This window comes from Buteo buteo, chromosome Z, assembly GCF_964188355.1.
Source record: "Buteo buteo chromosome Z, bButBut1.hap1.1, whole genome shotgun sequence".
NCBI lineage: Eukaryota > Metazoa > Chordata > Aves > Accipitriformes > Accipitridae > Buteo > Buteo buteo.
This window is the reverse complement of record NC_134204.1, coordinates 84,118,631-84,142,353: the sequence shown is the minus strand read 5'-3', so window position 1 is coordinate 84,142,353 and position 23,723 is coordinate 84,118,631. Positions and strand designations below refer to the sequence as shown.

Genomic DNA, 23,723 nt, shown 5'->3' with positions numbered 1-23,723 from the left:
CAGCACTTAGAAGACACATTTATGTATCAACACTTGTGTTTGGAGCTGTTCAAGTGCAAAGCAAAACCAAGAATTTGGTACTGAAGAGTTCACAAACACTTGAAAACAGTGCATTTTCTCAAAATGTCCAGGGAATAACCTATTACTTCTTGATATCTGCATGCAAGCATATCTGTATATAACAGGTTGCCAACAATACCTTTATCCCCTCATATCATACTATCTATTGCTATTGTATTCTGTACTCAATTTATGCTGCAAATATCATACAGCATACTCTGTTACAACAGGCAGGATAATTGACCTTTAAAATTTGCATATCATTTACTCCAACTTTGGTTCCAGAAAGTGATATTTGAAATAGAGGCAAATTGTCAGAGAAACAGCCAAAAAGCTGGGTGCTTATCTAAAATATATCTCAAAGTCTAGTTTGGAAAACTCCTGAGAAGTGGGTTTCTCAAAAAAAAAAAAAAACAAAAACAAAAAAACAAACAAAAAAACGGCATTTCCTTTTCTAGTTAGGAATACCATTAAAGCGGCCTTTCATGTGGTACATTGGAATTTATATCTGTAGCCAGGATGGGGAACCATAGTGGAACTTCAGCACTATGGTCTTCAACTTCAGTTGACCAACGTTTTTCTACCCTTAGGACAGGTTTGATTTGAATTCTATTTGAATTGTGGCTAGGGGTCTATCCAAAACAAATCTCTACTTTGCTTGGCCCTCAAAATTACCATGAATTTCATTGTCTACACAGATGCAGATGCTGATCTAATTTGTAGCAGCTGCAGAATACTTAATTAAGCCTTTTCTGGCCATCTATGGCTGTCTGCTTCTGTATCCCATCATCATGCAGTGCAAGACAGACAAATGCTTGAGTGTCACACAACTAGCAAGGGGGTGCAATCATATTTTTTGTTTTGGGTTGTGTGGTTTTTGGCAAAATATCTGAAAATATCACAATACCTTAGTCAGGCAATTCCATTTCAGGAAAAGACAAGGAATGCACAGTCTAAAAAAATCCTTCCCCCGTCCAGCCTTTCCCAAAATGAAAGGGGATCACCTGAGATTCTCTTTATTCAGCTGGGGGCAATCACATGGACAAAGAAATGTGGTAGCAGGAATGAGAAAGGTGGTCCGTACTTAAAATGCTAGTTCTGAAACTTCGTTTCTAGGAGCCTTTCTTCTTGGAGGGAAGTAGGGGGAACTGCCCTAGCAGAAACTTCTTTTGAAATGACCGGCTAATGGTGAAGAGGTTTAAACCTTCTACAGCTGCATAAATTAACAATGAAATTCATTTATCTTCCTCTGCATCAACTATACAGGTTGTGCAAGATATTGGAAGACAGATAAAAGATTTCAAAGACAGGGACTCCCAGCGCTGTGCTTTGCAGTTGGCAGGAACCTACCTGATCCCTTCTGTAAATTCAAGCGGCCCCACAGCTGCTCTGATTTAGTCTCTCTTTGGACATAGGCCCTTCAGAACAAAGAGACACCAAAGCAAAGCACGTCTCCCTCTCGCATGCTCTTCTCTATTAGCCACCAAGCTGAATAGCAAAGATACTGTATTTCTTGGGTGAAGGCTGTTTAGTAATCTAGGTAGACTTTAATCACAGTTGTATTAAACCATATGATAAATTACACTTCCACCAAATGCCTTGCTTTTTTTAAAAAAGTCTAATGTTTCCGAGGCATATGAAGATGCAGAATAATCAGATTGATGAACAGCAGTTCATGAAAATGACAACATTTCCAAAATTATTCTTCAAATACATTCCTGTACTTAAACCCTATTAAGATGGGGAATTGATTCCAAATTTCCACTCTAAGTTCATTTTTGATCTATTTTTATATTTTTGCATAGGAAAAAAGCCCATTTAGCTTGAAATTTCACCTAATTAACTTTATGTCAGAAGAGATGGGGGGGTGCAGAATTGAAACTAGTTACTGAGCTTTTGAGTTTGACTGAGACTAAAGTTTTGCTTGCCAATTTCTGACTAGCACTGAAGAACTTCAAAACCCTTGATACATTTCTTCCATGCAAGTCTAGACTCACATTTTTGGAGTCCCTAAATCTCAACAGGCGAAAGGTCAGTAGGTTAAATTCTTCCTTTAGTTACACTCCATTATTGACTACAAGTGTTGTCCCCCTAAAATACATATGTGTATATATAAACTATATACATTTGGTGGAATGTTGTCATAGGATGATGAGGACATTTGAATACCTTACAGAAAGACAGTGGCCAGTACAGGAACTGGAGTTACAGCATATTCAAAGATTCATATTGAGGCAGGAATAGGATCTGGGTGGCCACTAGCATAGGGCCGAGCTTCCATTTTAGGGTCCCATTTGAATCCTATCAGAGTGCATTGAATTTCAACAGACTTCAGGGCACTTTGGATGCGGTGCATGAGCTCCACAGCATCCCCGCTCCACGCCAAACATGAGATTCAACATTTCTATAGCTGTTAACGCCTTCAGATGCAAATTCAGCCTCATTTTCAAACAAATGACAGACCTTAAGTATTAGCCTATTTCTAAAAAGCATGTGCGGCAAACAAAAGCAGTGGTTATCACTAGGTCCAGATCTGATTCTCATATTAGTCTGTGCTGTCATTCACAAAGTAATAAATATGATTTTTACACTTTTAGGACAATTTTAGTAATACCTAATCTTTGACAGAAAACATATTTATCTACAAAGAAGTTACCTCCTATCTCTACCTTTAAAACAGTTTAAAAAGAAACAAAACAGACACTACAGTAAAAAAATTCTTAGATAAAAATAATCTTTGGACAACTGTTTACGGGATTTTTAAAGGACAATATCCACTTGCAAACTACAGTTTCAGAAACTGCCTTTTGTAACAATGAAACACTTCAGATTACTAGAACTGGATCAATTGAGCAAAACAAACAAACCCCCTTTTCATTGTTGACTTAGTGCATTTGGCAAGCCCGTTTCCCTCTACAATCAGTCTCTTCCCCTGCAAAGGCCCTTGAAAATATCAGCAAGGGAGCACACACACACACAAAAAAAAAAAAAAAAAAAAATCCCACTTTTTTAAAAAAAAGGGAGCGTTGAAAAAAACAGCTTTCCAAAAGCCTGGAAAGTTAGCAGATAATGCCCCGGATTGGTTGACCTCCAAGCTCTCCAGCGAGCCCAGAAACACAATTTACGCTATCTTTCCAGGGATGGCCACCCCCCCACGCGCCTGACTCACGCCACGGCCCCAACTCCTGCTCGGGCCTGGCCTGCTCGACGCCCCACAGCCCTCCCGCCCGTCCCTTCCCAACAGCGGCCATGTGCTGCCTCAACTTCACCGGCCTGGGCCCTCCGTAGCCTGGCAGCCCTCCCTGCAGACCCCCAGGGCTCCCCGACACCCACACCCGGGGGGGGCCGGGGGGCAGCAACCTCCCCCGCCTGGCCCTTGGGTCACCACGGTTTTCACCCAAATTTAGACCCTGCTGGCACCGCAGGCACTCCGCGGACCTGTACTTCAGCCTCCCGAAGCAGGAATGCTCACTGACTCCAAAGGTCGGAGAGGTGGGGGGCAAAGGCTGTGAAAGACTTTGGGGGGGGGGGGCACAGGACTGAGGAGAAACGCGGGGCTGGGGCTCAGGCTACCGACCCTTTTGGCCGTGACTGCCCACCCCTTGGCTAGCGCCGTCCCGTTTTAAGTCGCCACCGCCTCAGGAGCAGCGGGACCGCTTCCCTCCTTCCCTCGCCCGGGACCACCCGCTCTCGCGTTAGCCAAATTACACCAACACCCTGCGCCCGCCTCAGCGCCTTCCCGCGGAAACGGGGAGGAAGAAGAAGAGGAGGAGGAGGCGGCTGCAGCAGCATCCCGGTACCACCGGAGCTCCCCCCCCCCCCCTCCCCGGGGCCCCCGTCGGCCGTTTACCTCCCCCGGGGCCGGAGGCCGCCGCCGCCGCCGGCCGGGTGTGAGGAGGTGCCCGCGCGGGGGCGGGGCGGGCGCTGGGCCGCGCTGCCTGAGGAGATGGCGGCCGGTGCGGGTACCTGCCGCCGGGGAGCCGCCACCCGCGCCCACCCCGGCCCCTAGAAATAAATCTGTAAAGAATCGAATGGAAGCCCGAAGGTCGGGGAGATGCCGGCGGGGGGGGCGAGGGGTCGGGGCAGAGGCCGGAGGCGGGGGTGGGAAACGGGGGGGGACGACACCTCCTGGCCACAGGTTGCGCAGGAAAAACGGGCGTTTGGGTTAAAAAAAAGGTTCTGCCGGTGTCAGCCGGTGTTGGCTTCCCCGAGGAGATGCTTCCCTGGGCGGGGGCACAGCACACATCTGCCCTTGAAAGAAGGAAGAAATTCGTGTGCCAGGCTTCAGCGTTTTGGCCCGGAGTTCTAAATTGGCATTTATTAAACAATGAGAGCGCCGCGTTTTCCAAAATGCGCGTCAAAGCATAAATAATTTCCTAAGTACCGATTGGAGGATGAGTACAGTCCAAGATCAATAGTTTTGTAATTTTATTGATAGCGCAGCATCCCTAAGGTAGGATTCAGATGGAGTTTATTACAGCTTCCGAAAATGTCAAGTTACTTGCAAGTGATATTTCTCTTAGGCCTAAGTGCACATCAGTAAAGACTCTTTTTATAGAAATTGTTTCATAAATCTCTTTAACTATATTTTAAGTACCATAGGTTTGCATTTTAATAATACGCTACTTTTGTGCTTTTAAACATCTAAGGTGCCGAACAAGAATTGTAAACTGTGAAGTAACTACTATGGGAAAGATTAAGTAAAGCATTGGAGGCGGATGATTTTGACAATAAAGAGGGTGTATGTGGTGAGTGTTTAATATTTATTGCATTTAATATTACAAAGTACTATTTATTGTTTTCAGATTTAATGTTAAAAGCAAAGCCTGGAGAACAAGCTCTGCTGTATTATGTACTTACAGGTACACCTGTGACAAAGGCTTTCTGTAATCGTTGCTTGATGTGTATAACACCATTTTAGTAATGGCATGCAATTTTATTCAAAGTTCGTATGTCAGCTGTGCCTACCTTGCAAATATTTTTTTTGCAATTAAATGATTTTGCAAAGAATCATGTACATTTCAGCTCTTTGCAGTGCTTTACAAAGCATTTAAATTGTGCTCCTGGAATATATATATCCTATTATCTTTGAAATTATCTGAGTTTACATCTTTTGTTCATTATAAAAGCATATGGATTGAGGGAATATTCTGAATGAATGAAGAACAAATACAGTACTGTTGAATAATCTTGTGGGGTAGATTAATCTATAGCCTCGATTTCTCTCAGGGTGGGTTGCTGTGGCAACCGCCCCAGCTCACTTTAAAATAATTTTGTAAAGCTCACTTCAAGCGCTGCACCCAGCGTGGGCCAAGTTTAAAAGCAGCCAGACATGGGAAGAAGTGTTATACTGTGTTGCTCTTACAAATAGGGAGGTGGTGGAAGAGAGCGAGGCGTGGAGTGGAGCGGGGTTGAGCAGAACTTTAAACAGAAAATAGAAACCAAGCCACCCCAGGGTTAAGATGCAAAGGAGGTGGATCATTTCATAGTAACCTTACTGCTTTTCAGTTTAAACGCCATTAAAAGATGTAAGCTGGCAATCTCATTCCTCCTAAGGGAAAGATATGTTCTGCATCCACAAAAGAACAAAAACAGACTTTGATAATCACCTTCAAAGGAAATGTTACCTTGAGATAATCACACTTGTGAGGAAAAGAGATACTTGGATACACACTTCACTCGTTGATAAAACTTCGGAGAACTGATTTTATAATTATTACACTTTGACTGATGTCTCATTGTTTAAAACTTTGCGTGCCTCAGGTGGTGGATTAAGAAAAAAATAATTTTGTCAGCAGACCTGCACATGACCTGTGGACAGCAAAAAAGAGTAGATCTGAGTCTCGTGCCAGAAATTTGAAAAGGGTGCATTTGTGGAGCATCAGTACAAGTACAGACACCAGAACAAAGGTTTTTCACTGTTTGAAATTATTCCAGATTTTAAAATTAAATGCAGCAAAAGAGAGAGAAAAATCCTAAACACTTCAAAAGATACTGCCTAAATCCATGCCTGATCTAACCCTGAGATGAGTGAGCAAGCCTGATCCCTCCCCGTATATCTGTTTGTCCATCTAGCATCTGAACTCTGTTTTAAAAATTGAGGTGTCCTTTACATGAATTTGATGAATTGTGCTCATGACAAAAACTTGGCATGGCTTTAAGGTACTCCAGTATGTGAAGGTCACCACTATTTAAAGATTAGGCCACAAGTGCCCACACAGAGGTGTAGCAGATCTGCTAAGCTGCTGTGTACTTTTATTTTCTGAAATACTTGCCTACCCTAGTAATTACTTTCAAGATACGACGGTGCTCGTGTTCTGCCTTGCCAGCTGAAGGGCTGTGTTACCAACTAGCCAGAAACCTGAAAACTTAACGTATCCTGCGCAAAATAGTGCAGACGACAGTCATTTTCTACTGGAGTGCAGAAGTGCGAAGTCTTAACAGTTTTCTGGTTTTGCCACTAAGAAAATCTGAATATTACTGGATAGTCGTGTGCCGTCCTGGGAGACGAAAACTGTCTGCAGAAGCGGCATAGCAAGGGTACAACCCGTGTCACTGTTCCGTATTTCTTTACTGCTGCGCTTGATGCCAAACCTGAGGCTGAGAAAGTGTTTCTTCCCCAACGTTACCCAGGCTCCGCTGCTGACACTGCCGAGCATATGTGCCTCTCACCACCGTACACAATGTGCTTGGCTGGTGTCTGGCTGCCTGGTGGCTCTAGGCACATCAGTATTACTGTCATTGTTGTTGTGGGTGCATTTGTAGTGTGTAACTGTCCGTCCATTGAGAGTTGTCCGCTCTGTATCTAAGTCTCACCAAGGCAGAGGAGGGCATGATGAGACCTGAAGTCACTAAAGGGTATTCCCTAGGGATCTGTGTCAAGAGCAATTGCAGGGTGCTTGTTAGAGCTGCCTTAGCGTCGTTTTGCTCTGACCGTGCTTTGAGCATCCGTGTTTTAAGAAGTACAGTTGAATTGAAAAGGCATTTATTCACTGTCAAAAACAGAACTTGGGAAGTAGGTCAGTGGCCCAATGAGATGTTTATAGGGGAAAAGGCTGCGAGACCAAGGACTTGTATTAAAATAAACCAAATAGATATTTATCACTGTTGTTTGAATTCAGTCGTTTGGTTTTATCACACGTGCTGCTCCTATTTGCAGTGCCTTAATCTATCATAAAAATAATGGTCTGTGCTTTTATAAACTCCCCTGCTGCTCTCGAAGGATCGTAAAAGTTGGCTATCTACACAGAAATTAAAGCGAGTATCTGCAAAGTCCAGTTTTACTCACAAATTACTGCATGTGCTTAATTTGGATTCAAGCTCCCATACAGTACAGTCCTTTCAGTCCGGTTTTAAAAGCGAATGAGCCTATGAAAAAAAAAAAAAAGTCCTGTCCTTTCACACAGTGTGCTGGTAATGCTGCATTTCTGCGGGTAAGTCTGACAAGAGTCTCCGGCGGCCGGCCGTCAGCGGGACCCGCGCGAGGAGGCGAGTGGGATTTTATCTGGCCAGCATTCATTCCCCTTTGGGGTGCCCCAAACTTTGCCACCGGGATCGCTCCCGGGGATGGGGGGGGGGGGGGTGTGGGGTGGAAGGGGATAACCCACCCGCAGCGGGAGCCGGAGCCCGATGAGTTCGGGACGTTGGGCCGTTGAAGCCAGACGGGAGGGCTCCGCAGGAAGGAGCCCGGCGAAGGTGCGGGGAGCTGGGCAGGCGGGCGCCGGAGGGCCGCAGCCCCGCTCGGCTCCGGAGGCGGCGCGGCGGGGTCAGCGGCGGTGGCGGGGGGGCGACGGCCGCGGGTCCGCCGACCTCCCCCCCGGCCCCGGCCGCGCTCATCGCCCTCCCGTCCCCTCCGTCCCTCCCGAAGGCACCCCGGCGGTGGAGGAGCGGTGCGGGGCGCGGGTGGGTCGCGACAGGTAGGGACGTTTCGGAGTCCCGCAGCTCCCCGCTTTTTTGCTGGGATCGCACCCGGCCGCCCCCGCCGGCAAGCGGGTCGCCCTGCCCGAGCCCACCGGCCGTGGAGGCGGCGTGCAGCCTCGGGGCTGCCCGTTCCACACCAGCCCACGCACAACCCCCCCCCCCCCCGCCCCCGGCCGTGGCAGCGATCCGCCGTCCTCACGCTTGCTGTCCCTCGCCAGGAGGGGGAAGATACGCACCGGCTGGCCGCGTTGTCTTCGCTCGGCGTAATAAAGGATTGTCATTTAGGTGCGCGTGTGGCGTGTGCCATTACCCCCACCGTACAACTAAAATTAGCAAAATGTCAGGAACGGAAAGATTGATTCACCCAAGATGCAATTATCATTTAAAAAGTGCTTGATTGAGGTGCTGATGTTCAGTGATTTATTCTGCATACCATATACATAATTAAAGTAGTGTAGTGGAGTAATTTATCAATCTAGTTTAGACTAGAGGGGCAAGGAAGGGAGCTGCTGCCGCTGCTGCTGCTCTATGTTTGTTTTATTAAAACGCTTTCGGGATCTGATCCCGCCCCCTTTTTGCAAGAGTGAAACTGATTATTTCTCCAGCTCGGGAGGAGAGAGTCATTCGTTTGGGATTGTGGGAGAGAGAGAGAGAAATAGAGACGCGGAGAAGGAGAAGAAAAGGGAGGAAGAGGGAGCGAAGCAGAAAAGGACACCTCATCAGGCGTGTAGTTTGAATCCCTTCCTCGCCTCCCCCTTCCCCTCCGCGACATTACAAAGGCTGTGAGCTGCTCGCCTTTTCCCATTCGCCTGCTGTCACTTCCTTCCTGGACGCTTTCAGGACGAGCCCGGCTACTTTTAATCCGACCAGCAGCTCAGCCACTTTCTCCTCCTCCACGCTGCACACACACGCACGCACACACACACACACACACACACCCCAGACATCTTCTGGCTGCTTATTGGATTGACTTTGAAGGTTGTGTGTGTGATTCAAGGAGGCTGCATGTTGAACCAGGTGGTGAATATTTAAGGCTGGAAGAAGTAAAGGGATTTTTTCTTTTTCCTGTGAAAGGAAAATATCTCAAGGACTAGTCTGATCATCCAAACAGCTAAATGTTTATAATGTAAGTACCAGTGAAATTCAGCATCGGAATAAAACGCAGCGGGCATGGTACAAAAGCCCGAGGTACATTTCCTATTGCGTTTGAAGAATGTTTCAGTCATTGTATGTGGACTGGGAGTGAGGTTGCTTGCAGACTTTTTAAGTGTATGATTGTGCAATTGCTTAAAAGTAACTTTCTAGACAAGTAACGTAGTTAAATCGCTGTCTAGTAAATTATTGCTGACTTGTCTCTTTCAGTGTCATAAGTGTTTAAACTTTGATGAAGTTAGCTTACATCATTTGTAAGCTTGATATTGTGAAGTGTTCAAATCAGATTTGATTTGAATAGTTCACCAAATGCTATGACCTTGTGGTGCTTGCACCCTAATTTATCAGACTAAGGAAACAATCCAGTTTAGGTGAAATGCTCTTTAAACTTCATTGTATCATAGCCTCTTCAGTTCTTGAGTTTAGGTAATGTATGCTTGCAACTGTTTAACTTTGTGCATCTTTCATCTGAATACTTACCTTTGAGATGGAAAGACCCCTTGCATTGATGTGGGAATTTAAGTCATGGGCTGCAAACCTCTTTTGGGATAGTATGCTTTGGGCTTTACATAGTACTTTGAGTAATCTGTACGTTTTTTAACACATGGGAGTAAAGCTAATCAGCCTTACAAAACGGCTGGTTTAGTTGCAGTACAGTTACTTACAGGCTAAGATAAAGTTTAATGTAAATGAGGGACTTATAAGACTATTGGTGCATTATGTAACTGTAATACTTAGTGTTTCCCATAAAACTTAGTGTGACCTTCTGTCAGCCTGAAAAACAGAAGTATGAAGACAAGCTCATAATTCCTTTTCTCCAAAAAAAAAAAAAAAAAAGAAAGAAAGAAAACTTCACGAATCATTGTGCGAACCTAAGCATTGTCTTTTATAGAAGAGTTCTGTTTTCTTTATTGTGTATAATAATTATTATTAGCAAATACCTGCATCCTGAAATCAAATACTGTCACACACAACTTAAAACTAAAGATTTAAGAGAATTAAGCAGAGAAGGGCACTTTGCCAGTATTTTACTGGTGATCAGGAAAGAATTGTTTTGACACAAAATGCATTTTCCTAGCACGTATCTGACAATCAGCTTAATGGCAAATGTCCTAGTTTCGTACCTTCACTTTAAAAGAACTACAAGATGGATGATAAAACAATTATTTTAGATGCAAATGTGATTAGATTTCTTTTATTGGCACTTTCCCGGGTATTGTGGTTGAAGAGTAAAGATGTTTGTACGGAGTATAATAACTCTAATCCCTAGAGGCTTGGCAGGGCATGGAAATATAACCACCTGTGAACCAGTTCTAACCTCTGTATTACATACATACTGATTTCCAGTTCAAACACTGAGGCAAATGGCCACTTTGGGGATTTGTTATTTTGTGAACTGGTTTTATTACATGATTTTAGGTACCTGACACTAAGTCAAAAAACCCACAAGACTTTCTTACTTTATCAGTTTTATTAAAATATGTGTTATATTATTCATTCTATATTAATGAATGCATAGTTCCTATCAGGTCTTAACACTAAAGTCTCTGCTAGCACTTAAGTCCCTTTGGAAGTAATGGAAAAATTCTCTGAAGAGGAACTGAAGAGAATGACCCTTAAGTCAGAGTGTCCATGTTCCTTGTAGTACACATCCTTTTATTTTAAAAACTTGCTGTTTACAGATATATCTACTAATATGCCCTACACAGCTAGTATGAGAAGATAGTTCTTGGGACCTGAACATGAAAACCTTCTTTCATGCAAACAGTACTTACACAACTAGTCTGACTGACAATGCTGAGACTACTTGTGTGAAAATGAACAAGTCACAGGAATAACGATTTACAGGATCAGGCCCTGAGGCGTCCTAAACTTCTTGCCTGTCCCATAGCTCTCTTAGGACAGAGATGTAAAGAATGTCACTTTTGATGCCCTATAAATGAATGCAAGAATCAGATATGTCTGTATCCTCTTAAGATTACCTGACCAAGAAAAAAGGAAATTTAGGCTTAAGAGCCTTGTAGAAATTGGTACTAAATGATGAACAGTGTGTGAGATTAAGTCTTTTAGAGTTATGTTCCTGAGCTGCTGGTTTTGGAGCATCATAAGAAAATTCATACAAATACTTACCTACTGTGAATTTTCTTTTGATATAGGATAAGAAAAGTGTTCTTATTTTTTTTATAAACACTCTTAATTTGTGTACCTGCAACATGTATACTCAAAAACAGAGATTCCTTGCTTAAATGGCTCTGTTTTTTAAAACATCTAAAATACTATAGACAAAGAGAAATGAAGCTTTCTGAAGCTTTTTCCAAAAGTTTACCTCTGAAAGATTTTGATAGCCCACTATTTAGTAGATAAATATAACTACATAGAAACTTAGGAACTGAGCAGAAGTTGTGAATAGAATACTTTTGCCAACTTCATTTCTTTTAATTTTACTTTTCTCTATAACAGGTTAATTTATTGTTCACCAGAATAGTTCAGTTCATCTTCAGAGACAGCTAAGGATATTTCTACATCTCATTGAGTAAGAAGTCATTAACTGCTATTAGGTGCTTGAAAGAATAAGCATATGGGTTTTGATACGTATACTCCATTTTTACCTGTTGGACATCATTATTTTAAATTACATGATAATTTGTCCAAAAATCAAGTAAGATGTAGTGGTATTCTTTTGAAAATGCTGATTATGAAGATGAACATAAATAAGGTGCTATATAATTTCAAGGAGTTCATAGTCTCTGCTTCAGCATTTTGAAGAATAACCAAAGCAGTTATATTTGTGATGTATTTTAAGATTTTTAAATTTTGCTGTATGATATCAGCAGAGAGATTTTGCTACAACCTCATTTAGGCTCTATGGCGACTTAGGGATAGAATACAAAAAAATTACATATGTAATTCGAACAGCTAGAAAACTTCAAGCTTAAGAATAGGGTTAGTATTCTGGTATTTGAAAAGGATGGAAATACAGTTTTGAATCTTTTTTCTGAAACAAAATGGGCTTAGAAGAACTCCGGTCAGCAAACACAACCGATGGTGCAAGTGAAAAATTGAAAAATTGAAATTTTTAATTTTCTAGTTTTAAATGAATTATTTGGGTCTACTGACCAGCTTTAAGGTGATTTTCTCAGAACTGATGGCCAATGTTGCATGTGGACAGGTGATTAAAAGCTGGTGTCTTCAGTCCTCCACTCTAATCTCACTGTCTCATTGACTGCAGTGCAGTAGAGCTTGTCTATTCACTAGGATCTGTCATCTTTAGGAAATCAGACCAGCTTATAGAGGCGATTCACAAAACCAACAGTGACAACAAAGTCTTATGTGCCTTACAAAAGAAGGATTAGGCAGTTCACATGTCATTTTGATTGGGCAGAGATAAAAGCTGATTGCTGCAGCATGGCAAGGCACACTTCAATTTCAATTGATTATTTTATAAGACAACTGTAACTCTGTTGCTTAGTCATTGTTAATTGCAATTCGAAGGAAGGAAAACTCAATTTTGACATTACTGGTTTCATATGACTTTATAGTAAAAGGTATAGCCACTTGTAGCATTGTTATACAAATTTTAAAAATGCCCTTTAATTCATCGCTTTTGGGAAAGGTATTTAACATGCAATAGATGATTACCCTGGGATTTTTTAAAAACATTTTTGCCTAGATGATGCTCTGTAATAGCAATTAAAAGTTCTTAAAAGTGCCTAGGACTATACTAAATTCACTGCACTTACTCTATTAAGAGCTTACGTACAGAGGAGAGTGCATAAAACATGTCAGCGCTTTGCAGATTTATCAAAAAGTAGAATACTGAGGAACAAGTAAATCATCTTAGTTTACCTCTATTCTGTTATTTTTAAAAACGTAATATGATGTAAAACTATACTTCATGTTGCGTATGTGAACATAGTAGTCTGGTTTGAAAAGAGTTAGGAAATTAAATGTTGTTCCTATATTATTAAATATGTGATTTATCACTGAGAATAGAGAGTTTCGGCTATTTGCATAATTTAGTTATAACATACAGCCTTTAACATTTGGAAGTATGAAACTTTCCAAGCTGGTAACTTCTATGCTAATTTCTTACCATTTTTCAAAAGAAGAACTCTTTTTTTTACCCAACTGATGCCTCCTAGTGTTTCACATAATAAAACACTAATGAGTCAACCATAAATGTAAACATTGGTTTTTTCATTGTCTTCATCTTATGTGATACATAAAATTAATATTTATGTATTTAATTTTCTGTGTGTTATTATAATCAGACAGGAAACTCCTGTAAATTCAGATGTTTCATCTTAATGGACACTGAAAGCACATTTTGATTTTCTTTCATTCTAGCTTTGCCTAGCTGTATTTTGAAAAGTTTATGTTATATGTAAAGTACATTTTCTTTTTCTCCCTTTGTTTCCTATGTGCATTACACTGACTTCTCAACAATGTATTATGAGGCTCAAATGGGAATTTTAAAGATTCTGGTAGCATGTTTAGAAAAGTAAGCCCTTGGAAATAGGTAATAAATGCAGTTATAGAAATGTTTGAAAAATCCTGAAATAGCTCACAGCCAAATAAGATGAAAAAGACTAACCTGAGACATGCTCGCTCATTACAGTCCTTAAAGAATAGTTAAGTTACCACATTTTGTAATTGTTCCTGGTTATTTTACTGCTGTATAAGCAAGAAAACTGTATTAAAACAGCCTTCAAATGTGCAAAACATTCACCTTACACTTTTGACTGTAGATGTAGATTATCAGTACTTTTGAAAAGGAATTCATGTGCGTAAAATACTGAAACGGAGCTTGGGGTGATAAAGACTGAAATACAGTGTCATTTTCTGACAAGTTCAGTCTGGCCATATAACTCATGAATACCTGAAAACACATTCAGTTATATTAGATTTATATCATACAACAGCAGAGTATTTTATTTTTTTGATGGGAGAGTATAATTTTAAAAAAGTTACCTAGCATCAGTGTGACAAAATACAACTGTTGGGCCCCAGCTGTATATCTGAACTGTCAGATACAGTCTTACAATGATAAAGAAGCAGCCAAGGCTGAGTGCAGGTTTGCACATTTTAATGTCGCACAGTTTTATGTAAAGTATGAGATCAATTTAATGATGACATCGGAAATATAGCTTGTTATTCCAAGACTTTCAAGAAAAGCAGTGGAATTACTAGATACTTGGTCTACTAAGGAAGTTTTAAAGAGAATTAAAGTGATTTTGCAATTAAAAAGTCATAAGTTTACCAGTTAATATGGGTAATAAAAATTTGTGTCTTCTTCTCAATGCACATATGGTAAATTTAGGTGCCTGCTTACAGATAAAATAATTGTTTCCCACTGAATACAGAGAGATAAATCTATACATGCAGATCTCAGTCATGCAAATTAGTGTTTCATTTTAGAATATATAAAAAATGCAGCTTTTAGGTTGTGTTCTGCCATCAGTCCTGTTAGTATCACATTTTTCTCCCATTAATTTTAAACTGCAAAGAGACCTTTCCGAGATCTGCCGTTTATTTAAGCCACTAAATATCAGATAGTATCCTAGCCTTTAAACTTCCTTATATCTTGAAAGTATTTCAAAGTATGCAAATGGGACCCGTTGTTCAGCCAGGAAAGCTAACACGCAAAAGTGATAGAATTTTCTCATATAGTTACATTGCATCTTCTCTTGCAAAGAGAAAGTAAATTTGCCAGAGAAATAGAGGGAAGCATAGAGAAAAACAACCTTTAAGGCAGTTCAAGTGTAGGACTATTACTCTGAAATACAGCTAAACAGAACTCCACTAAGCATTCCCCCCCCCCCGCCTTTTTTTCTTTTTTAACAACTAAATACATTTAGATTGCAGAAATATGTCCTAGGGAGTTCTAGAAGTACATTACCTGACTTATTTAGAACCAGGTCTGGATAAATTATCTGAGAATTGTTTATTTTCGTATTGTGTGGAATACACTCTCGTGCAGGATGGATTCAGTAATAATCACACCGGTGAGGTCTGTAGCCTAGGTCCCTTTTGTAATTCCCCGAACAGGTGACTTTGCAGTCACCTGCTTCAGCGGGGTAGATGTACTTATCTCTGTCTTCTGCCACCTTCCCTACCATTGGAGGGCTGCAAGGGTTCGAGCAGAGAGAGCTTCAGAGATCCTGGAAAGTCAGTATCTGCTGCCTTCATTTAAGCGAAGCATAAGGCAGCCCACAGATTAGGGATGGAATGGAACAGATGGCATAAAGCTCCTCTGCCTCCTTTTCCCAGGTTATAAAGCACTGCTGATATCAAAGTTAGAATCCAACCTAACAGGTCTTCTCTGACTATTTCTTCAACTGTATAGTTGATTAAGAGAAGTTTATCGTGAAAAGTATTGTTAACCAAATGCCAGTGCCGGAATTCACTTTAGACGTTATTGTCTTTTATCTCTCATCCTATAATCACAAGATGTACAGTTAAGTAAACTTAAGTAGAAATAACATTATTTATGTTTGCTTTTATAGATACAGGACGCATGCCATTTGTGGAACCCATGCTTAGTTAAATTTCACTATTTACTTTTAAGTAGTCAATCAATAGCCTTTAGCAAAGTATGTACAAAGGACAAGGAGGGAGGATTGTGAAATTGTTTATAAAACACATCTGCAAAAGTAAACATAATGCAGAACATTGTCCACGTGAAACATTAATTTCAGTAATATAAATAACAAGTAGCGTAGTAGCATGTGCTATTTATTTGATTTCTAATAAATTTGTCCCCCTACTGACAAATTTGTTATGATATGACATTATTTTCAAAATAATGGTGCATTATTTTATCCAAATACTTTAGTTATTGTCAGGTCATTACAGAAATTAAGATGTTCCAGAACGTATCCACCAGTGTAAGAGGCTACACTACGGTACTTTTCATTTAAAAATTCCATATGGACTTCTCAGTGGAGATGGTTTTAAATCATTTCATTGGAGTTGGGTGGAAAAGCTGTCCCTAAAGATGGGGGGGCGTCGTAGAGAAACAGCAGGACACTGAGGTTCTGTGACCATCCTGTGACCGTGCCAGTACACGCATCCCCTTCAGCCTGGCATTTTAGTTTCAGACATGCGCTGCCAGGAACTCCCCTCTGATTGCCGTAACCCTTGGGAATGCCTGGGCAGTTCGTAGAAAAAAGTTAGTGCAGTTTGAAGATATTCAGTGAAACCAGCAGGAGACAGTATGTTCTCTACACTTATCCTCAGGCCTGCTTTGTCTCTGTCCATCTGTGTCCTGAATGTTGCTTCTGCCTATACTGAATATAAGAAGTGGGAGAAACAGCAAAAAAGGAGGAAGGCTTTTAGGAAGGTTAGGAAGAATGTGGCTACGGACTGTTTGGTAAGATGGTACGCAAATGGAGAAGAGTGGACAATACACAGTAGTTGAACTTAAAACCTTTATCTTGCAGAGTTTTTTCAAACAAATTTCCTGTTGAAGTGTATAGAATTCATCTTGCTATGAATAATCCTTAATTGTTGCAGACGTAGGGCAACAGCCTTAACAAAATAATAACAATGATTGTTTAAATGTGTTCTATACCTATAAGGAACTGATTTTTGAAGCAGTATTTCATGAGAACCTGTTTTGCCCACGTAATCCTGGAGAAGTGGTCATTTTTTCCTTTACCTCGCTTATGTGTGTAAGACGCAGACAAAGAACTGATATAGCAGCAGAATGAGAAAAAATCCAGCTTATTACCCCACTGCAATATATGAAATAGGTGTGAAACTGCACACTTACCAAACTTCTACATGACACATTTTTAATGTTAGAATACTGAGTCAGGGAATGCATCCTTGCAGTGGCATACAAAATGTACAACTTTATCCAAAACACACATACATAAATTTTAGGCATCAGAAATATGACCATAAATGTTAGTAAGAGCTTATGGCCTGGTACACTCATTTAAAACTAAATAGGATGAAGCAAAATTTCATTAATGCTCTTGGGAGCACACGTTAAAAAAAAATATAATGCAGGCTTGCTAGATTACTAGTACTCTTACTTATGTGACCTGTTAGCAATTGAAAATAATTTAAAATTACATTTTTAAATGTGTATTAATTGGAAAATAATATTCCATTTTTTTCTTAAAAGGAAACATGATTGAATGATTGGCAAGCTGCCTAACTAAAGCAGAACTGCCCATAATTACATGTACAGAAACAGAGAATGCCTACCTATATCCTTGGTAGGTAGAAATCTGCATATCTTCACTGGGATAACAACAGGATCTGGTGTTTCTGTTTTATTGGTGATGCTGCAATAAAAAAGATTATGCATAGGACAGAAGCAGAAGAATATTCTTCTACATTTCCTATAATATTCTTGGCATACAGGTTGAAAATTGGACTAATATTTTTGTGGTTTTTCCAAAACTTGATATTGACAAAGCAAAATGAGGATCTATCCTCAGTAACAGTTCCAATACTCAAATCGCCATCCAGAACATTACATTTAGTTCAGTTATGTTTCCAGTAGATATTGTCACAAGCTCAGTATTGCATTCTGTGGTGATCAGCAGAATATTCATCTTGAAGGCATCCTTACTGAGTACTATCTTTTCTGGAATTCCATGTTTTTAAAAAAATCTATCAGGGATGAGATATGGTGGTGATGGGCATAATGTAAATCCTTATGACAAAGAAAGCAGTAGAAGTGATATTTTTGCATGGTGTTTTATTGCTGTTAGGATTTTTTTTCCCCTGCTAATCCTTTAGAAAAATACTTGAGAGCACAAGGATTTCTCAGTGGAGACAGAGTGTGTTCTTTATTTAACTTTTTTTTTTTTTTTGTCACTTAATAACAATATGAAGCAATATCTGATCCAGCAAAGAGGCATGACACAAAAGAAAGTTATTCAGGTCTGCTTTGAAGAGCAGTACTTGTCATGTATCTGGACAAGTGGTGATTTTCTGGTGCTGCCTTCTGTTACAAGTTGCTAAATGTCATCTGTAAAGCAGTAGCACTATGTTCTACCACATTTTTCTGTATAAGATTAAAGGCGAACCTGTCGTGAGACCATCACTATTTTGACTACCCCAAACAGGACGTGGAATAGCACTTCTACAGATTTCTGATAAAAAGTAATTTTGAGGATGGTCAGGAAGAAAGTATTTGTCCTCTCCTTTTGCTCTGCTGTTTTCCAGATGTGATCAGAAAGAGGAAGCTGTTCCACTAATGGATCAGAAGATTGCTCTGTGAAATAAACAGCATCCTAAAACTACAGCTTCCATGTTTGGTAGATATAAGTTCAAAATACAATGCAGACATATCAAAAAGGCCTCTTTAAAATCACAAGGAGTCTACAGATGTACAGTTTTGTGAGATCACACTGCTGATACCTGTGAAAAAAATAATCAGCAGCATTCTATTTTCATATGTTTGTCTAAATGCTGATCTTAAATGCAGAACAGTTAAATAAATACCCACTATCGTGTTTGTTCACAGTGCACGTTTTGAATATATTGTGATCTAAACTAGATATCTAAGATCAAAATACAGGTTTTCTATTGAAAAAGTGAACCTAACAGCACATTCTGTTCCAAAGTGTGCTCCAAAATTTAATCAAGTTTCTTGAACATAATAATCTCCAGCGCCACATGCAACCCGTCAGTGATGATTTCCAAGACCAGGGAGCAGAATTCTTCAATATGAATTCCAAAACTTAAAGGGAGAATTTTTAAAATATATTGTGTATCTTTAACATACAATTCCCTAATCATCACCCCTAAAAAGACACTTGAACTTTATTTGAGGCAACAGATGCAAGGTAAAAAAGTCTACAAATAAAGTGCAGAAGCTGTATGACAGTCTGTTACATACAATATAAGAAAGGGACTCAGAACCCCTAAATGTAATTTTAAATGCAGCTGCAAACTTTTTTTTTCATGCAAGTCTGTTATGCAATGTCTTAGTTCTCCAAGGGCAAAACATGGATGAAAATTGGTAACTTTACTGAGATGCTGTAAAAGCTAAAATCTATTCACCATGCCATGATCTATCCACATAATTAGAAAGGACTTAAGGCAACATGAAAAAGGGAAATTTAGGTTTTACTTTGCTGTGTCCTGTTGTCTACTGGAATCCACATCCCCAGATTAAGTCTATAAATTCTTTATAAGCACTGGTTTAACTTTTATAGCAGAAATTCAGGATTTGAGAAACCTGATTTGAAATACTTCCTACCCTTAATTTAGACCAGTTCACAGAAAATACAATTCTGTCTTTCTGGAAAGGTCCTTAATCAGTTGGCTGTAGAATATTCTGGGAGAAAGCTACTCTCAGTTTCCAAATGTGAGGCCATCCCATTTTTGTATAGATAATTAAATATTCATCAAATGAAGGGCTGTAATTGAGTCATGTTTCACTGGATTGCCATAGTTCCTTAGCTGTTGAGTTGGTCTCTTGTGCTCCTTTATCTCTCTTACTCAAAAAGTACAAGCCTTTCTGTGTTTCTAGTCTGTAATATAGCTTAAAACTAGTTTAAACAACCAATTCCATGCCATCTTTCCTATTGCATTGTCTGAAAAGTTTGATTTTACTTTATAAAATACAATGTATAAGAAGAAAGTGCCTTTTGTTTTATCTTTACGAGTGTATTCATCTAAATATGTGAAACTAGATCTTTCATAAATACCTCTGTGTCAGTCTTTCGTAATTTTTAGTGGCCTCATTCTTTCATTTGAGTTTGTTTCTTGAACTGAGACATACCATGCCTAGCAAAGCTCTGAAATCTAGGATAGGAGTTAGAAACATGAAGAGGTGTTTGAATACAAGGACAACGAGCATGCTGTAAATGAGTAATGGATTGATTATAGGTTGGTTGAGACATGAAGTGCACCTTCAGGGTGCGATAAATTGTTCAGGCTACCTAAGATGTTTAATAAACCTTTATGAGTACAAATAGTTCAAAAATAACCATTATGTGCATGTTCTCAGTCATCTTCAGCAGAGCTTGGGTGGTCCTTTAGGAAAGACCTTGTGGCCTAGCATGCACGCCTCTTCAGCCAGTTTCTTGTACAGTTAATGTGCCTGTTGAATATGTGGGTGTGAATCCAAACCTGACTTCCTGACCACATTATTATGCTTGAATTAATGAAGAAGAATAACAACTCTGGTTAAAAAGTTGTGCCGATATTCAGTCTTGACTAGTATTTATCCAAGAACTTGAAACAGCTTGTAAGTTGTAAAAATGTGCTGCTTTTTTCTTTTCTTTTGACTATAATTGGGAAATTCTGATTTCACAAAGAGAACTTACATCCACAGATATTACTATATTTATTCGACAGTATTTCAGATGTAAGTGAATATATGAAACTATGTCCTTTGCTTGTGTATTCTAGCATAACTCCACTGACTTGATGACCTACTAAAAACTGCTTTATATACTGAATTATCATTCATGCTGTTAATTAACATCCACCTCTTTTTCTCAGTTCCACTCTGACTCTTTTTCCAGACTCTTTAGAAACAAAGGTACCATTTGAATAGAACATTTCAAAAGAAGATCTCCTTATCTTCTCTTCCGGACCACACTGGGAAGAATATGTAGAGATCTACCACTTCTTTGATCAAGAACATTATAAGCAGACTTAAGCAGTTTTCAAAGTCCCTCTTGGAGGTTAAAGTCTGTACATGTGCGGCTGCCATTCACACATCCTGAAATGAGATGGAACATGAAGGTGCATTATACGCTGTTCTAGAGCTTTTCTCAGACTAGGCGAGTATATGTCAGCTTCTGTCTGCTGGATGTTTATTGTACTATGTAATGATATATATGAGTTTTATAAATATCAAGTCATTCCATTTTACTAATGTGATTCTGAAGTACCATCGGAATATTAGATAGTCACTGCATATGGAATACATAACAGGCTGAGACCACTGGCCTCACAAGGCATCCAGATGATCTAAATAGATTACTTGAGCTGTTCGGACCATCAGGTGCTATACTATACAGCTTTACTCAGCTGGCAGTCACATCTTATTCGTGATATATACAGCAAAACAGTATGTAAAACATCAGAGCAAAATTCAGAAGAGTTTGTATGTCCTTGTAATGGAAATACTATTTTCTTTAAAAAAAAAAAAAAAAGTGCTTCCATGTCTATTTGCTCTATCTCCAAGTGATTAACCAAAAGGGAAACAATGTAAGTTACTTTACACTTGAAATAAAAGATTTTTTTTTAGAGACTTAGCAGAAATTCTGAATCCATTCCTGAGCATAACCATGCAGTTCTGCTGCCATGATGAGTCACTATCTGGGAGAGCTTTTTAACTATTAGTGAAGATCAGGTTCTCCTTTTATATGAGAATACACAGCTACCACTATTTGTGGTAGCAGTTCTGTACTGAAGACTGCAACTCACTGAGCAGTTTTAGAGCCATCTTGGGCTGTAAATCCATATATTCAACAGTAAAACTTGAGAGGATACAAGCAGCAACAGCAAAGCTGGTTCAGTCACCATTCACGCTAATTTAACTTGTCAGGCTCACTAGTCCTGTAATGCTAGAGTACTAGGAGGTTATGTGTTTAATGTCAATTTTAGGTATAACAGTATTTTTGTCTGAAAGCAGAGCTAAGCACAGGAAGAACATTCTAGTGTTTAGGATGGCAGCCTGGCTTTGGGCAGTGTGGATTTAACTCTGTCTTCCAGGACCTATTTTGGACGTCTGTGAGGATTTCGCTTTGTTGGTGCATCAATTCCCTGTCTGTAGAATGAGTTTGGTATTTCCCTGAGGCAAATTCTGTGGGACCCAGACACCGTGGGAATGGTGGCCATATGAGTACCATAGGGAGTAAACAAGACAATGTAGACTATAAATATGTAGTTGCTTTTGGAAAGTTACAGTCTAAAGCAAAGCATACAGTCTGCAACAGACTTTTAGATAACTTCACTTTTGTTAGAGAGCCATTTTAATTAAAGTTTAGAACTTTCTGCTTCTTTCTGTCCATTTTTCTTCTTCTTCTTTAGTTGTTGTGCCAAGGTATCCATGTGTGTTTCTTCCACTGTCATCTGGCTCATTCCCAGCAGATGCACACAATCTGTTTTGCTGTCACTGACAGGGCTCAGTTTATGGAAAGAATGTGACAGAACATGCTGCTGTAGTCACTTACACAGGATTCTCTTTTCTAAAAAGTAACTGAGAATAAATTCGTTCTTTTTATTTTTTTTATATATTGTTCAGGCATAAGGTTTTATCCAGGCTACTCTGCATGAGGTTAAACAGGGTATTTGTTTAACATCTTAGCTTTCTTTTTAATTCCTAGTTTGTAAAATACAGATTTGCCAATAATGTATAGGAAATCATCACAGTACATTGGCAGACCTCAGTTTCAAGTAGTGGTAGTTATCCTGGCCATTCTGGTATAAGTTTAATATTCCCAACTCTTTTTTAGAAAATATTACGATATTTCTTTTAAATTTTATATTCCAATTTTTAAATATTGTTGATCATGCAAAAATGTGGAGTCTTGAGCATCCTGCATGCATATGAAGCATACAAAAGGGTATGTGTGTAACGGGGTATGTGTTCCTTCTAGTACAAAGTACTTGACCGGTAAGAGGTTGAGTAGATAGAAATAGCAAAATGAAACTTGACTGGTTTGGACTTCGTTGCCTACAGAAAAAAACTTTAAAACTTAACGTTACCACTTACTGTTGCGTTGTGGTAACAGCTACAGGTCCTAACAGAGGTTGGGGCCTATGCTGTGCAAAGAGATATTAACAGACGGCCTCTACCTCAAGGCATTAACAGTATGAACAAACAGGGTAAACAAAGAAGGTAGAAGGATAAGAAATGGAGCTAGTTTTACTATTAAGAATGTCGTGCAGTTCCTCTCAGTGTTCAGTAGGAAGAGTTGGTGTGTTAATTAAATTTTATGGAAGGTGTCTAACCAGCATAATACCGTTTACGAGGTGATGGGGTGTTCCCATTACCTCTTTGCCAGAGGAAAATTAATCAGCAGCTCAAACTTGGTAAATATAACTTTGAGTTACTTCTTCACTGCTTTCTACCTCTATCCCAATGAGGACAGGGATGACAATAGCAAATTCCACACTGGGCTACTAAGGTTACAACCTAAGCCGTTAAAAAACTGTTAACATTAAATATGTATGAGCATACTAGATGTTTATTAAAGAACAGAATTTGTTTTACAAGCTGATGTTGCCTGTAATCCTATTATTTTCATCCTTAATGATCTAACTTCTATCTTTGAATTGTACTTTGTTCAGAGGGATTGATGTCTCTGGGTTCTTTTTTATCTATAGCTAAAAAAAAGAATCTTCAACAGTAGAAATCTCCATTAATTCCTCAAATCAAAAAGTAATTTAATTAGCTTAGTGACTTGGCTGCATATATACATTAACATATTTAAATATATTTAAAGAAATTTGATCTGTATTTTTAGGATGTATTTTTAAACATTTTCATTTTGGGGAGTGCCTTTATATACTTAAAACTCTGAATTCATATTTTTGTACCTCACATAATTGCAGATTTTATGTTATTGATAGGATATGTATTTTAAAAAGGCTATCTAGAAATA

General features: G+C 39.5%; 1 protein-coding gene across 15 annotated transcripts in view; it reads left to right on the top strand.

The window, feature by feature from the left end:
- The window catches only part of MEF2C (myocyte enhancer factor 2C), a 140,965-nt gene that overhangs the window by 5,745 nt on the left and 111,497 nt on the right, over nt 1-23,723 (top strand). For 8 of the 15 annotated variants that reach the window (XM_075020607.1, XM_075020595.1, XM_075020609.1 and 5 more), the window contains exon 2: nt 4,710-4,808. The exons of 1 other annotated variant lie outside the window; for it this stretch is intronic. The gene's annotated coding sequence lies outside the window, so the exon portion shown is untranslated. Of the gene's footprint in view, nt 1-3,953; nt 4,106-4,709; nt 4,809-8,604; nt 9,107-20,630; nt 20,892-23,723 lie in introns of those variants that run through there. 6 more of the 15 variants (XM_075020597.1, XM_075020596.1, XM_075020599.1 and 3 more) reach the window with 4 other exon arrangements.